Here is a 10,618-nt window from a genome sequence, read left to right as displayed (position 1 = left end):
GGCTGTTAACCTGGTCCAATCAGGGAGCCCTGGCTGACAGATATAAAAGGGAGTGTCTACAAATAAAAGGGTGACTTGGTGATGGGATACCTACTTCTGAGGAGTTGTTGTGACTTAGGCCCTGCCTTGCGACTGTGTAAAAAAAATAAACAGGAGTGTCAGGGGTTCTGTTCACTCTGCAAGCTTGCTCTGAGGAAGCCAGTCGTGTCCAGTACCATGCATGTGTAAACCTACTCATGGGAGGTTAGGCAAGGAATTTTAAAATCTTCATGCTGTAACACCAATAGCTAGATTCCCCTTTGCTTCGAATAACGCAGTTCAAATTTTAGCTTCTCCTTAACAGAGTGATCATCTCCTCCGCAAGGTCCCAGTTACCATTCAACACCTGCCATGTGTTTGAGCATATGTATTTCCCGGACTTGCTGGAACCAGTTCCCAAGTACTAACCTCATTAATAGTCAATTTTTAATCTGTTGAAACATAATGCTCTTCCCCAGTCATGAAGCGTTGGCAGACCCTTTTAATCAGGAACCAACCTGTAATTAACTTCCAGGCCTGACCCTTCATGAATAAATAGAAGCTTGTTTGAGCTGCTCTCCTCTTAACACAAGCTGTTACCTACAATGCAAAAGTCATCTTTAGCTCACAGTTCCCAGTTCACAGTTCCAAAGCAAAATTTATAAAAGAATTAAACTGAAACAATGAAAAATCAGTGAGGGCTCAAACAATTATATTTCATCTTTTCAATTACATTTTGCAAACAAAACATATGATTGTGATATACACTTTAGAATAAACTTTAAAAATATTAAGAATTATTGAAATTATTACAATAATTGAAAAAGTGGAATTACACAAATATGAAATGAGTCTTCAAAAGGTTAGTCATAAATTGTTATTAATTAGGGTTTGCTAAAACCCAATTATGCCTCATTAACAAAAACATTTTCGGGCAGTGGGTGCAGGTTGGACAGCAATATTGACATATAAAACAAGATGTTTCCATCAGGTCAATGATTTCTAACTGAATGAAGCCTATTAAAACTCCAAAAGTGTACCCTCTGGATGAGTATCAAGTCATTGACAGCAACTTGAATTTCTGTATTGAACTGAGTATACGCAGCATCCATAAGTTGTTGTCAGCTTCAGAGAAAAGAGAGACTTGCATTTATACAGTAATTTTCAAGACCACTGGATAACTCAAAACACTTTACAGCTAATTTTTCAACATAGTCACTGTTATAATGTTGGAAACTAAAGTAGAAAGAAAAGAGGACCAATAATGGAGAACACCAATAGTTTCACTATCATGACAACAACAAACTTTTGTCTGATGAGCAGAGCAAAATCTCCTCTATTGTCCCTAACAAAAGGAAAAAGCTGCATTTTTCTTTTCCACACCAGCTGTCATCTGGTCTCAGTTGCCACGACAGATTGCAGAATAAATTTATATTTCTACATGAAGATCACCAAGTCAACAAGGCTTTGTGTGTTCCCTAGTTTTGTAACGTTATGTGAACATAATTTGAACACATTGTACTGAATTACTGTCAGTGTACTATTGGTGGAACAGTTTATAAAGTGAATCAAATAGTGCATCATCAGTGGAGAGATTAAAGGAGAGATTATGAGCTATGAAGATGGTTCTTTGCTATGCTCCCAAGTTCTTCTACCATACTAGAATACAAAAGGCAGCAGGATTCTACATTATAAAAAGCATAATTGGTACTGGGCCGTCTGTGGTAAAACCTTAGCAACAGCAGGCACAATATCATAAGTTTTCAACTGTTGGTAGAAATAAAGGTTTTGAATACCTATTATTAATTTCAAACTTCAACAGGGCTACTTTAATAGAATGGCAGATTTGAAACATGTAAGTTTGATAAATCTACTAGGTGATCTTAACTGATGTATAGTATAAATGTCAATTTTTTAAAAGTAACTATAGACACATGGACCACATGCATCTCCCAAATCAATTGGAAATGTAAAATGGATGACAGGTCACAGACAAAAGGTGATAAGAGGAATCAGAAGTGTTTTTCTTCATCTGAAAATATATAAGACACAAAAAACAAATATCAGTGTCAAACTATTTGGAAATTTTATTGCTCAACTGTTCTGTGTTTGAGTATTATTTGATTATTTAATAATGTGCTAACTCATATGCAAAGAAGGAGGCTAACTTTTATTTGTATCTTGAATCTGTTTCATCTCCTTAAGGATTCTCTGGTGGATACCATCTGGACCTGCAACAAAATATGTTTTAATGCTCCTTACACTCTTCAATATCTGTCATTCCCTGTAAGTAACTGTGTATCTTTTAATGGACTAACGCAGTCTTTCGTATTCCCTGAATTAAGTTAACTTCCATTAACTTTGAGACTCCTGATAGATCAGCTCGAGTTATTTCTGAGATGACATATCAGTTTCCATGCGTGTTAGAGAAATTTATTCATGGTGCTTTAAAATGTCCTCTCTATGCTTACAGCTGTAGATTCCAGAATCTTCTAGATTTATTTTCTTTTCCACACTCAGGATTAATTAATCAAGCAGAGTGAAAATTGATAATAAATAAGAGCAGAGAAGCAATATTGGTAGGGGATTGTTTAGTGAGGGGAATAGACAGGCACATTTGTGGCATAAATGTGATTCTGGGTTAGTGTGTTGCCTCACAGGTATCAGGGTCAAGGATATTATGAAATAGCTGCAGAACATCTGAAGCAGGGAGGGTGAGAAACCAGAGCTCAAGGCCCATGTAGGGACCACTGATTTAGGAAGAAACAGAAATAAGGTCCTGCAAGCAGCCTTTAAGGAGTTAGGTAGGAAATTGAAAAACAGGACTTCAAAGGCAATAGTCCCCAGATTACTCCCAGTGCCACACAGTAGCTAGAATAGGAATAGGAAAGGACAGGTGATTGTGTGGCTGGAGAGATAGTGCAGGAGGGAGGACATTAGATTCCTGAGGCATTGGGACTGTTTCTGGGGGAGGCAAAAACTGTACAAAATGTATATCCAAACAGGAACAGGTCAACATCCTTATGGTAGGGTTAACTCATATTGTTGTGCAGATTTAAACTAGATTTGCATGGCAATGAGACCCTGACAACAAGTTCAGAGGGAGGAGAGGTTGCGATGGAATTAGAAATTAAAACATGAGTATGTTAGTCTGAACGGCAGGAGTAAGATAGAGTAGGTGATAAGTGAGTTTTTAGTAATGCTAAATGGAATACATTTTAATGCAAGGAGCCTGTTAATACAGATCAGTTGAGGGCACAGATAGGCACATAGGAGTATGATATCATTGCTATGACTGAGACTTGGCTGACATAGAGACAAGATTGACAGCTCAATATTTCTGGTTATAGAATATTCAGACAAGATAGAGAAGGGAAGAGAAGAGGAAGCATTGTCATAATATTGATCAAGAAATTAATTATAACAGTGAGGGAGGATCTTATCTTCGAAACGTTGTCAAATGAAGCCATTTGGGTAGAAGTTAAAAAAAAAAGCAAAAGGAGCAAACACACTGTTTCAGCCAATACTGCAAGTTTGCCATCCCCTGGCTCTTCAATCTTGATGAAGGTTACTAACAGATTTTTTAATGCCGTCTGTGATGAGGATTTATAATATATTTGAAGATTTGGATAATATATTTGAAGATACAGTATTTGGATTGAATGTGAAGGACAGATGAAATTTAGATGGGATGTAGATTATCAAGCACTGGGGATTTATTGCTTTCAGCCCCATTAATTTCTCAGGCACTATTCTTTTTATAAATATTAATTCCTTTTAATTCTTCCTTCCTAAAAGCCCTTGTTTCTATAGCATCTCTGGGAAGTTATTTGTATCTTCTTTTGTGAAGACTGTTATGTCCCAGACCAACACCCATCCCCCAACTTCCTCAAAATAAAGTAAGGATATAGCCTAGACCTAATTTTTATATTTATTTAAAGAGCAAGAATCCAGCACTAAGCTTTGAGCAAAACACACTTTATTCTTACAGCATAATTAAAATACAAATGAAAAAAAGAACTGGCTTATCTAACCTGCTGAAATACTTGACAAGATAATGTATAATTTAACCACCAACCATCAACTGTTCCAAGAAAAGCAGCATCCCATAAATACACTCACACAGTTCTGAGGAAGAGTCACCAGACCCGAAACTTTAACTCTGTTTTTTCCTTCACAGATGCTGCCAGACCTGCTGAGCTTTTCCAGCAACTTTGTTTTTGTTCCTGATTTACAGCATCTGCAGTTCTTTCAGTTTTTATCCCATAAATACACGCTTGGCAAGGACAATTTAGCAAAACTCTCACATACTGTTTTTCTTTTACATTTTGCATAGAGAAGGTCTCAGTCCACATTAATGTTGAAAGTTTATTGTCTTATTGTTGTTTTCGCTCCTAATCAATCTCTTGGTACTTATTTCCTGCTCAAAGTCATCAGGCATGCTATTTCTTGTGCAACTTCATATGATTCTTCCATGGATCTATGACATCTGTAATTTATATTGTTAAACATGGTTTAGTCACTTTTCCTGTTGCATTCTTTTGCCTATTCACTCTTTAAACATTAACCATTGCCCATCCACTATCAGCAATTTTAATGAAGTTACCCAGTCTATCACAACCAACTCATTCTTTCATACTTTTGCAGTTTCCTTTGATTAGATTTGGGACTCGACTTTTGGACTAATTCACTTTCTATACCAATGAAGAATTCTATCATGTTATGGCCAGTTTTCCTAAAGAATCTCTCACAAGATTAGTTAATCCTTTAGTTAAACCAAATCTAAAATAGTCTGCCCCCTAGTTGATTCTTCAATGTACTACTCTAAATATCCATCTTGTATACACAGCAGGAAATTATCTATCACAGTATTATTGCTAATGTGGTTTGCCAGTCTATACGTAGATTTAAATCATCCATGATTATTGTAACACTCTTGCTGTATGCATCTCTAATTTCATGTTTAATACCATCCCCACCTCATCACTACTGTTTGGAGGCCTATAGCCAAGTCTTACTTTTGTTTTCTATACCTGTCGCTTCTTAGCTCCGCCAAGACTGCTTTCACATCTAGATTTCCTGCATCAATATCCTTTCTCACCTTTGCACTGGTTTTGTATTTCAATGACAATGCCACCTCCTTTTCTGTTTTACCTGTCCTTCCTAAATAGCCTTGGATATTCAGTTGCCAATCTTGGTCACCTTGCAGCCATGTCTCCATAATCACACTTGCATCGTATCCCTGTACAACTATTTGTATTATAAATTCATTTACCTTATTGTGAATGCTTTGGATATTCTAATGTAGTGCATTTACTTCTCTTTTTGACATTTTTAGACATTTTACTTTATACTCCAATTGTGTCTGCTGCCTTTCACTTTTGCTTTTTATTTTTCTATCTTTCATTTCCACCTTTGTTTTGGCTTTCAACTCCCCAAACAATTCTCACCCCCTGCCACTATAGTTTAAACCCTCTCCCCACTGCGTTAGTGAGTGATATTGATCCCAATCTTGCTGAAGTCCAATCTGTCCAACTCCTATTTTCACCAGAATCCATCTCAGTACCTCAAAAATCTAAATTCGTCCTTACCACACCATCTCTCTAGTCATGTATTCGTTCAGTTCATTCTCCTATTCCTGACCTCGCTAGCATTTGACACTGGGAGTAATCCCGAGATTATTATTTTTAAGGTCCTACTTTTCAATTTATTCCCTGACTCCCTATATTCTGTTTGAAGGATCCCATCCCACTTTTTACCTATGTTGTTGGTACCTGCATGGACTACAACTTCTGGCTGTTCACCTTTCCACTTCAGAATGTCCTGCAACCATTCAGTGTTATCAAAGAACAGTGCAGCATAGGAACAGGCCCTTCAGCCCACTGAGCGTGTGCCGAAACATGATGGTTTTTGAAACTTTTGCCTCTACACAGTCTGTATCCTTCTATTCCCTGCCTATTCACATATCTGTCAAGATGCTTCTTAAACATTAATATTATACCTGCTTCTACCACCTTCTCTGGCAGTGCATTCCAGGCACTTGCCACACTCTATTTAAAAAAAAAATTCCCTTTCAAATCTTCTTTAAACATTTCCCCTTTTACCTTAAACCTATGTCCCCTAGTGATTGACATTGCCACCCTGGGAAAAAAAAGAGAACCCATTCTATCCAGTCTCCTCACAGCTAATACCCTCCAAACCAGACAACATACTGGTATATCTTTTCTGTACCCTGTCCAAAGTCTCCATATCTTTCTGGTTGTGTGATAACCTGAACCGTATACAATATTCCAAATATAGCCTGACTAAAGTTCTATACAGCTGCAACATGACTTGCCAACTTTCATACTGTACACTCTGACTGGTGAAGGCAAGTATGCCACACACCTTCTTGACCACGTTATCCATTTGTATTGCCATTTTCAGGGAACTGTGGACCTGTATGCCTCCATCCCTCTGTATGTTAAAAGTTCTACCATTTCCTGCATATTTCCCTCTTGCATTAGATCATCCAAAATGCATCACCTCGCATTTGTCTGGATTAAATGCAATCTGCCATTCTTCTGTCCAATCTATATCATGCTGTACCCTCTGGCAATCCTCCTCACTATCCACAGCTTCCTCATTGTGTCATTCGCAAACTTACTAATCAAACCAATTACATTTTCCTCCAAATCGTTACAAACTGCAGGGGGCCCAGCACTGATTCCTGCAGAACACCACTGGTCACAGATCTCCAGTCAGAAAAGTACCCTTCAACCGCTACCCTCTGTCTTTTATAACCAAGCCAGTTCTCTGTGGACCCCATGTGGCTTTACCTTCTGTATCAGTCTGCCATAGGGACCTTGTCAAAGGTCTTGCTAAAGTCCATATGGACAACAGTCACCACTTTACCCTCATCAATCATCTTTGTCACTTCCTCATAAAACTCAATCAAGTGTGTGAGACACGACCTCCCCCACACAATGCCATGCTGCCTGTCAATAATAAGTTGATATGTTTCCAAATGTGAATAAATCCTGTTTTTAAGAATCTTCTGTAATAATTTTCGTGTCACTGATATATGTCTCATCAGTTTAATCAATGTAATTTCTGAATTATCCCTGTTGCTCTTCTTAAACAAAGAAACAATTTTCCAGTCCTTTGGGACATTGCCGATGACTAGGGGGGATAGAAACATTTTGTGCAAGGCCCCAGCAATTTCCTCCCTCACCTCCGTCAGTATTCTGGGATAGAATATCCTTGGCCCCGATACTAGGGAGGCAACATACCATTCTGGTGTCACATCTGCAGCTGCAGAAATGTCTAACTGTTCTGTCTATGATAATTTCTTATCAGCATTGCTCTCGCACTGTATTTTTTCTCCCTTCCTATGCAGCTGAGCCACTCCTGCAGCTACAGACTTGGCTCTTGCTGCCTTCCCTTGATAAATCTTCACCTCCAACAATATCCAAAATGGAAAATGCATTAAACAGAGATACTCCCAGGGGATCCCTGCACTACTTGACTGCATTAGACAGAGATAGTTCCAGGGAATCCCTGCACTACTTGCTCTGGTGGTTGCCCATTCTGTTTCTTCCTATGCTGTATTTGCTATCTCAGCCTTGCATATACTCCACAGTGACTCCTGCTATCTGCTCTAGACCCGGGATATGGATTTCTAGCAGCTGCAACTGGAGACACTTCCAGCACAGGTGGTGACCTTGAATTGTCCCTGAGTTCCGATGTTGCACAGAAGCATTCCACTGAGCCAAGCCGCCTTGTCATGATATAACCTTAAATTACTCTCTTTCTACTTACTTCTTCTAGTTGAAACAATATCAACTACATAGCAGGGATCCTTATTCCTTATGATTTAAACTCTCAAACTAAACTAAAATATGTTATTAACTTTACTACCAAATTTATACCATGTTAAAATTTAAGAATAGAAAAAGCTTAATCACTTACCAGAAACTCACCAAACAGTTTCTCTCTCTGCAATAGAGCAAAAATCTCTTCTAATCAGCTCCAATGAATCTAACTGTTTCTGACTGTGAGCCATAGATCCTAATTTTACCTACTCTTCTTCATGATGCTGGCTGTCTGCAATAGCGTCTTCACCTCACCCACTCTTCTGCTCCACCATTTCATTCTGGCTTTGACTTGTCCAATATTGCCATTATCTGGGACCACAACACCTCCAATAATTTTCCGACATGTGGCTCCATTTAATCACTTCTCTTCATTTAGATTTGGCTTCAAAGCAATTTTTACTTCTTGAAGTATCGTTTTCCTAGAGCCGGTGGAATTTGGACCTGGAATTGAAAATCATTAACTAAATAAGGCCATGTATGAAATATCTGCTATTTTAATTGGGTTTCTGGTGTGTCTTACAATGGCACAAATGAGAATAAAACTTTTTTTTGCTTGAAGATGAAAATTTATGATACAGAAGACCACCATTCAAACAATCGAGTTTATCCTGTCACTCTCTGTGTGAAAAATCTCCTCAACTCTCCTCGCCTGCTGCTTTAAATTACTTTAAATCTACGTCCTGGCTATTGACATGTCAGCTAAAGGAAGTAGATTCTTCCTATCTGGGTACCTCACAATTTCAAATACCTGGACTAAATCTCCCTTCTGCCTCCTCCATTGCAAAGAACACAATCAAATATTTCCTCATAATTAAAATTCTCAATTTCCTCAGAAATCTCTTCTATACACTCTCTAATGAAGTATTCCTTTCTGGATTGTAGTGGGTCAGCATTCCAACTGTGGCATAAGTGGTGTTTTATGCAATTCTATAATACTCTTTTTAATCTTATATTCTATGCATTGGGTATTAAAAGAAGTTATCCTTCAAACCTTCTTAACTTCTTTATCTGTCTATCCTGCTACTGTCAAGGATCTGTGGACATATATTCCAAGGCATTCAACATCCCAGAATTTTATTTATTATGAATTCCCTTGTCTGTCTGCCTTTCTCACATGATCTCACACTTTTCCAGATTGAATATCATTTGCCACTTTTCTCATCATCTCATCACTTGATGGATACATTTTTGTAGTTTTCTTTAACATAATTGAACCATTTGTTTTGCAAACATTTGAATTATATCTACTATATTTGTCAAAGTGATTGATATGTCCACATTTGCAAAGTTCGATTAGAAACAGCCTTCCAATAAAACCTGGCACTATGGACCATTTGGATCGTGCCACCAAGCCAGTTTGGAAATGGTCTGTTTTTTTTTTCCTATTGGGTCCCACACTCTTAATTTTCTGAGTAGTCTATCATGTAGAACCTTATCATAAGCCTTGCTAAAGTCCTTCTACAAAACATCAAATGTGTTGCCTTCGTTAACTTTCCCTGATGCCTCTTCAAAAAATTAGATCAAGCTAGTCAGGTTTGGCATAACAAGGTGTAGAGCTGGATGAACACAGCAGGCCAAGCAGCATAAGAAGAGCAGGAAAGCTGATGTTTCGGGTCTGGACCCTTCTTCAGAAAAGAAGGGTCATTTCTGAAGAAGGGTCTAGACCCGAAATGTCAGCTACATTGAAGGGAGTTGTCTTGAGGTGCTTACAAAAGGTGATGTAGCATTGAGCCCAATCACTAATCTGCTGATGATGTTGTGCTTTTCAACACCTAGCCATCAGATAAACAGTCGCCTCATGGTTTTTTTGAATTGTGAGGAATCACAAATGTTCCTTCTCCTTTGAGTTTACTGTGCTCCAGAATAGTTTGGAGTATTTTGGTTCTGGTTGTTACTTGTAAACTTCAACTCTGAATTCACACAGATAATCAGTGACAGTTAAGAAAGCTCTTCACAACTGCCACTGCTATTATCCCCCACCTTTTAATAACTCCTAACTGTTACCGACTAGTTGCCACCAAGTGTGATTTCTGGGTAAAATACCACCACTAACCTGGTCTGGTCTATGGCATACTAGAGTATGGTGTGTTAGCTCTTGTAACAAATACTTGATGACCAGATTCTGGTTGAGACAGGTATCTTGAAGTTTATGAACTACACTCCACACACTGGTGTAAGATCTCAGACCTACCCGCTAGTTTGTGTTCTGTGTTTATTGATGGTATAGACAATAATTGCAAGATACTACTAAAATTACTACTTTACTGAAGGTGACATGGTTACATTTATACTGGAACATCAAAATCATGAATCATTTCACTGCCTTCTTGATCTGAGATCTAGACAATAACACAATGGGAAATAAAAGATATTTCAAAGGCAGAATGTGCAAGAGGCTCACACTAACACCAAGTTGGAACTTCCCCATTTCAAATCAAAAGTCAACTGCTCAATAACTTCACAAAATTGCTGTTGCTGGATACAAAGTGAGTGGATAAAGTTTTTTTTTTCTCTTTCTGCATTCAGTAGAAAACTTTTTTTTTATTTTAAGGCCTTCCTAGAGACAATTGGCGCAATCAACACAGCTTCAATTCCATTAGCCCCAGTTGGCTCCTGACCTCATTCTAGATATGGATAAAAGAGCTGAATTCCAGAGGTGAGGAGAGAGTGACTGCCCTTGACATTAAGGCAGAATTTGACTGAACATGGCATCAAGGGGACCTAGTAAATGAAGTAAATGTGAA

The 10,618-nt window shown here is 38.1% G+C and overlaps 1 protein-coding gene across 3 annotated transcripts in view; it reads right to left on the bottom strand.

Annotated features, from left to right (window-relative positions):
• Positions 1 to 853: 853 nt before the first annotated feature.
• The window catches only part of LOC109927342 (E3 ubiquitin-protein ligase MSL2-like), a 39,505-nt gene continuing 29,740 nt past the window's right edge, over positions 854 to 10,618 (bottom strand). For 2 of the 3 annotated variants that reach the window (XR_007263686.1, XR_007263687.1), the window contains 2 exons: positions 7,969 to 8,315; positions 854 to 4,507 (listed from right to left, as the gene is read on the bottom strand). The gene's annotated coding sequence lies outside the window, so the exon portion shown is untranslated. The remainder of the gene's footprint in view (positions 4,508 to 7,968; positions 8,316 to 10,618) is intronic. The other variant, XR_007263689.1, reaches the window with a different exon arrangement.

The sequence above is a fragment of the Rhincodon typus genome, chromosome 14 (assembly GCF_021869965.1).
Source record: "Rhincodon typus isolate 14 chromosome 14, sRhiTyp1.1, whole genome shotgun sequence".
NCBI classification, from domain to species: domain Eukaryota; kingdom Metazoa; phylum Chordata; class Chondrichthyes; order Orectolobiformes; family Rhincodontidae; genus Rhincodon; species Rhincodon typus.
This window is presented reverse-complemented; position numbering and strand designations above follow the sequence as displayed.